This window comes from Schistocerca americana, chromosome 3 (genome assembly GCF_021461395.2).
Source record: "Schistocerca americana isolate TAMUIC-IGC-003095 chromosome 3, iqSchAmer2.1, whole genome shotgun sequence".
Lineage (NCBI taxonomy): Eukaryota > Metazoa > Arthropoda > Insecta > Orthoptera > Acrididae > Schistocerca > Schistocerca americana.
Genome location: NC_060121.1, coordinates 145,775,942 through 145,781,149, shown reverse-complemented (window position 1 = coordinate 145,781,149; position 5,208 = coordinate 145,775,942). Strand labels below are relative to the sequence as shown.

Sequence of the window (5,208 nt, the reverse complement as noted above, 5' to 3'; positions counted from 1 at the left end):
ACTATTTGAGACCATTTTTAAACTTCGTAGCTGCGCGTTTAGACAGACTCGTGCTCTCAGTAACATGTGACAAAAGTTAAGGACTCCATTGCGTGCCTTTTCATTGCTACACTGATTGGCCCCGGACATAGCCGAGCTTTCGAGATGTATGTCGGGTAAGGCGACTAGTGTGACGTCACAACTTCGTTGCGGGGCCCGTATTTCCCGCGGCAGCAGGAGTACATAAGGGCGTACCAGCGGTCAACCAATAGTAATTCCTCTTGACAAACGCCAAAGAGTACTTGGCCGAAAGGTTGTGGAACAAAACCACTTGATATGGCTGGAAACCGGAGAATATATCATTCAACAGACAATAAATTCAAAATTTCCCTTTCTCCCAACCTAAAACCGAGTAAACAGTGCTGCCAAACCTGTAGTTGTGAAGTGCACAAGCTCCCTCGCGAGACAGCTCTGCCGGCCGGAGTGGCCGTGCGGTTCTAGGCGCTACAGTCTGGGACCGCGGGACCGCTACGGTCGCAGGTTCGAATCCTGCCTCGGGCAAGGATGTGTGTGATGTCCTTAGGTTAGTTAGTTTTAAGTAGTTCTAAGTTCTAGTGGACTGAACCATTTTTTTTTTTTAGACAGCTCTCTCCGTCTTAATAAATAAATAAAAAAGAGCTCCGGACAATAAAGACTCGGACGCCCATGTTCGGCTGGTGCCAAGGATATGGTACCCTCAACACAAGTTCAGTACGTAGAGTCCTCGAGGCAGTGGAGAGGGCGAAGCGGCGGTGTGGGGCTACGACCGCAGCGCGGAACAGGCGAGAAAAGCGCTGGGGATTACGGGCGGCTGTTCGCGGGGCCGTGTTTACCCCGGCCGGGAATCACTTTGGCCAGACAGTTTGGCGCGCCCTCGAGGGCGGCGTCCACTCGACCGCGGCCGGTTCAAGAGCCAGCCGGCCCGCCTTGGCGAATATCGACCGGCCGGCGCGGTGTAAACACTCAGCGCTCGGACAGCCGCCTCTGCTCTCGCCCGACAAGTGCTCGGCCGGAAACATTGCTCCGCTCACCCACTTGACCGACTCCAGCAACTCCCCACAGGCTTCTCTCCGGCCGCCATCCCAGTCCCACTGACGCCGAAACTCTAGCAGTGTGACTTTTCTCTTTGCTTTTGAGGTCGTCGCTCTTTCGACTGGTTTGTTCCTGTTCGTCTTTCCCTATCTTCAAAAAATTGTTCAAATGGCTCTGAGCACTATGGGACTTAACTTCTGAGGTCATCAGTCCCCTAGACATAGAAATACATACACCTAACCAACCTAAGGACATCATACACATCCATGCCCGAGGCAGGATTAGAACCTGCGACCGTAGCGGTCGCGCGGCTCCGGACTGTAGCGCCTAGAACCGCTCGGCCTCCCTATCTTCTGTTAATCTTTTCGTCCCTATGTAGCCGCAAATGTCCTCCACCAACTATTTTGCATTTTCTTGTTTCTGAATCCCCCTACTGTTTCACCTCCAAACTGCTTTCCTGCACCAGCAGAATGCAGTAGCAGATGCACCACTGTTTCTTCTTCTGCGTCTACATCCATATTCTGCAAACCATTGTGAAGTGCATGGCGGAGTGTCCATACCATCGTACCAGTCGTTAGGGTTCCCCTTTCCATTAACGAGTGGATCGCGAGAAGCATGATTCCAGAATGAGATTTTCACTCTGCAGCGGAGTGCGCGCTGATATGAAACTTCCTGGCAGATTAAACCTGTGTGCCGGACCGAGAAGGTAGGAGACGAGGTAACTGGCAGATGTAAAGCTGTGAGGACGGGGCATGAGTCGTGCTTGGGTAGCTCAGTTGGTAGAGCATTTGCCCGCGAAAGGCAAAGGTCCCGAGTTCGAGTCTCGGTCCGCACACAGTTTTAATCTGCCAGGAAGTTTCAGAAGCATGACTGTTTAAACGCCTCTGTGGGCTCTCAAATTTGTCTAATCCTGTACTCACGATCTCTACGGGGGCGATGGTTAGGGGTTTGTAGTATATACCTAGATTAATCATTTAAAATTGGCTCTTGTAAATTTCTAAACAAACTTCCTCGGGATAGTTTGCGGTTATCTCCAAGCGCCTGCCACTTTCTTCAGCATCTTCATGATCTCTTCCCATGGATCAAACAAACCTGTGGTCATTCGCACTGGCCTTCTTCGTGTACATTGTTCTGATGTTGCGAGATGCGATCCTCTTTTGTTTTGATGGTTGTAGAGGCCTCTGCTATTTTTCTGAGAGTGCGTTTATATTTTTCAACTGTTGTGTGTGTGTCTTTGGTCATTTATTATCTGTTTCATTTCTGTGATTGGCTTTCCTATTTGAAAATTTTATCGCAGTGCAAGTAGATGTTTTTTGTTACTGGGTCCGATTATTTTCATGCCTGCTTCCATGTACGTATTTTAGTACGGTGTGAATAGCTCGTGGCATCTATCCATGCTCTTTTATACTCAAAGCAAAACAAAAGACGGACTGCTGCACTGAGTATGCCTTAAAACAAAGGGAAACGCATATTATCTGAATAAGACCTTTATTACAGTAGCAAAAGGCTGTATATAACCTATATTAGTAGTGTAACTGCCATTGCGGAAAAAGACGCTTAAAAACAAAAAAACACAACCCGTAATTTCAAATGTTGCACTCACGTGCAATTATTATTAATAAATGTACGAGACTGAGTCTAAAAGTAAAGAACGTTTCGATCTGATGAGGCGCGTTATGTTTCATCACAACCGCCGTTATGTCACTCACAAGGGAACCTCCCCATCGCACCCCCCTCAGATTTAGTTATAACTTGGCACAGTGGATAGGCCTTGATAAACTGAACACAGATCAATTGAGAAAACAGGAAGAAGTTGTGTGGAACTGTGAAAAAATAAGCAAAATATACAAACTGGTCATCAGTCTTGGCCACATAAGCAACATAAAGGAGAACGTGAGCTCAGGAGCGCCGTGGTCCCGTGGTAGAGTGAGCAGCTGCAGAAGGAGAGGTCCTTGGTTCAAGTCTTCCCACGAGTGAAAATTTTACTTTCTTTATTTTTGCATAGTTATTATCTGTCCGTTCGTTCATTGACGTCTCTGTTCACTGTAATAAGTTGTGTGTCTGTGTTTTGCGACCGCATCGCAAAACCGTGCGATTAGTAGACGAAAGGACGTGCCTCTCCAATCGGAACCGAAAACATTTGATCGCAAGGTCATAGGTCAACCGATTCCTCCACAGGAAAACACATCTGATATATTCTATACGACACTGGTGACGGCATGTGCGTCATATGATAGGAATATGTTGTCGACCCACCTAACTTGTACACTTGGCAAATGGGTATTAAGATTCTTCTACCTTGCCCGATTTAGGTTTTCTTGTGGATGTGATAATCACTCCCAAAAAAGTGATGAAAACATAAGAGTTTGTCACATAAACTGAAAATAAAAAATTAAAGTTTTCACTCGATGGAAGATTTGAACCAAGGAACTGTCGTTCCGCAGCTGCTCACGTTACCACGAGACCACGGCGCTGCTGCGGTCCCAGAGTCCTTAATGTTGCCTATCTTGACATGAACTACTCAGTTTGTATATTTTGCTTATTTTTTCACAGTTCCACACAACTTCTTCCTGTTTTCTCGATTGATCTGTGTCCAGTTTTTCAAGGCCTATCCACTGTGCCAACTTATAACTAAATCTGAGGGGGGTGCGATGGGGAGGTTCCCTTGTCAGTATCCTGATCGTTGATACGAGTCTGGCGCTAACAGTGAGCAAGAAGTACGCTTTTTCCTGTTTATTTGTGCGATTTTAAAATTCTTGACAAAAATAAACATCCCGTCAAGTGTGAGGTTCTTAGTGTAATACGGTTTCTGAATACAAAAGAAAAGTCTAACCTAACAAAATTTAAAGACAGATAACCGAAGTTTACGCAAATGTGATGAATAAAGCTTCAGTTCAAAAATCGTGCGCCATGTTTAACGGCGAATAGTCATTATGCAGAACAAACAGGCCGATCTGCATCTGTTAGAAATAAGCTAGAAATATCTCGATACCGTTGTACCCGCGCCCGACGTGTGTCCGCTTCAATGCCAATTGTCGTGTGCGGTCGCTTAATAAGTATCTCCCAGATAAACATAGTTTAAATGTATACCGGTAATATACCGTTCCATATATATTTTATTTATCTTTCAATCTTGTGTCGTAGTTGCCTTTCCTTTTTATAGCTGCCGTGTGTGTTTTTTGTTATCAAGTTATAGCATTTTCGGATTTAATGATTTCATATTTGAAATTGTTTTCACATTACTGTTGTAACATTACTGTAAATCTACACAATAATGAGGAAGTTCTGTATTGAATCGTATTATTTTTTCTTTCTTTTCATGTCATATATATAAGCTAATGTAACTGAATGAGCTATAAACGAAAGACACCGCCAAAGGTAAATTAACGAGTTGTTTTGTGGCAAGGATAGTGTTTTGATACATCGTTAAATATCTGTATGATACAAAGTAAGAAATACGCTCTTCAATTTGCTAAATCAGGTATCTTCAGCCTTTTGTTTCGGAAAGTGGTGGCGAACGGACGTGGGCTTGGATCCGTTGTACCAGCACTGTTAAAAATATGTATTTCAACCGTTCATTAAAAGTATTATAAAAAGTTATTAGAAAAGGAATATTTATTCGCACGGTTATTAGGTCAGCTCCTACCAGTTCATCGTTTCACTCGCCGCCAAGATCGTGCATCAATATGTTCGGTGCAGACAAGAATAATTCACGCGGTATATGGAGGAGCGTTCCTGCGTCGACATTGCCCAAGACAAAACACAATGGAATGGGAAGGTAATCAAGAAATGGTTCAAATGGCTCTAAGCACTTAACATCTGAGGTCATCAGTCCCCTAGACTTGGAACTACTTAAACCTAACTAACCAAAGGACATCACACACATCCATGCCCTAGACTTGGAATTACTTAAACGTTACTAACGAAAGGACATCACACACATCCATGCCCGAGGCAGGATTCGAACCTGCGACTGTGGCAGTAGCGCGCTTCCGGACTGAAGCGCCTAGAACCGCTCGGCCACAGAATCGGCGGAAGGACTTGATAGGCACCTATTAAACTTGGTTTACTTATACTAAAAATGTGTGACAAATCGACAATTTCAGTGGTTTCGGTGATTATTTGGTACTGCACTGTGGGTGATGCAAATTATGTATA

The 5,208-nt window shown here is 44.7% G+C and overlaps 1 non-coding gene across 1 annotated transcript; it reads left to right on the top strand.

Annotated features, from left to right (window-relative positions):
• Positions 1-1,809: 1,809 nt before the first annotated feature.
• On the top strand, positions 1,810-1,885 carry Trnas-cga. The gene has a single exon. It is a non-coding gene; the product is annotated as a tRNA-Ser (tRNA).
• Positions 1,886-5,208: the final 3,323 nt, after the last annotated feature.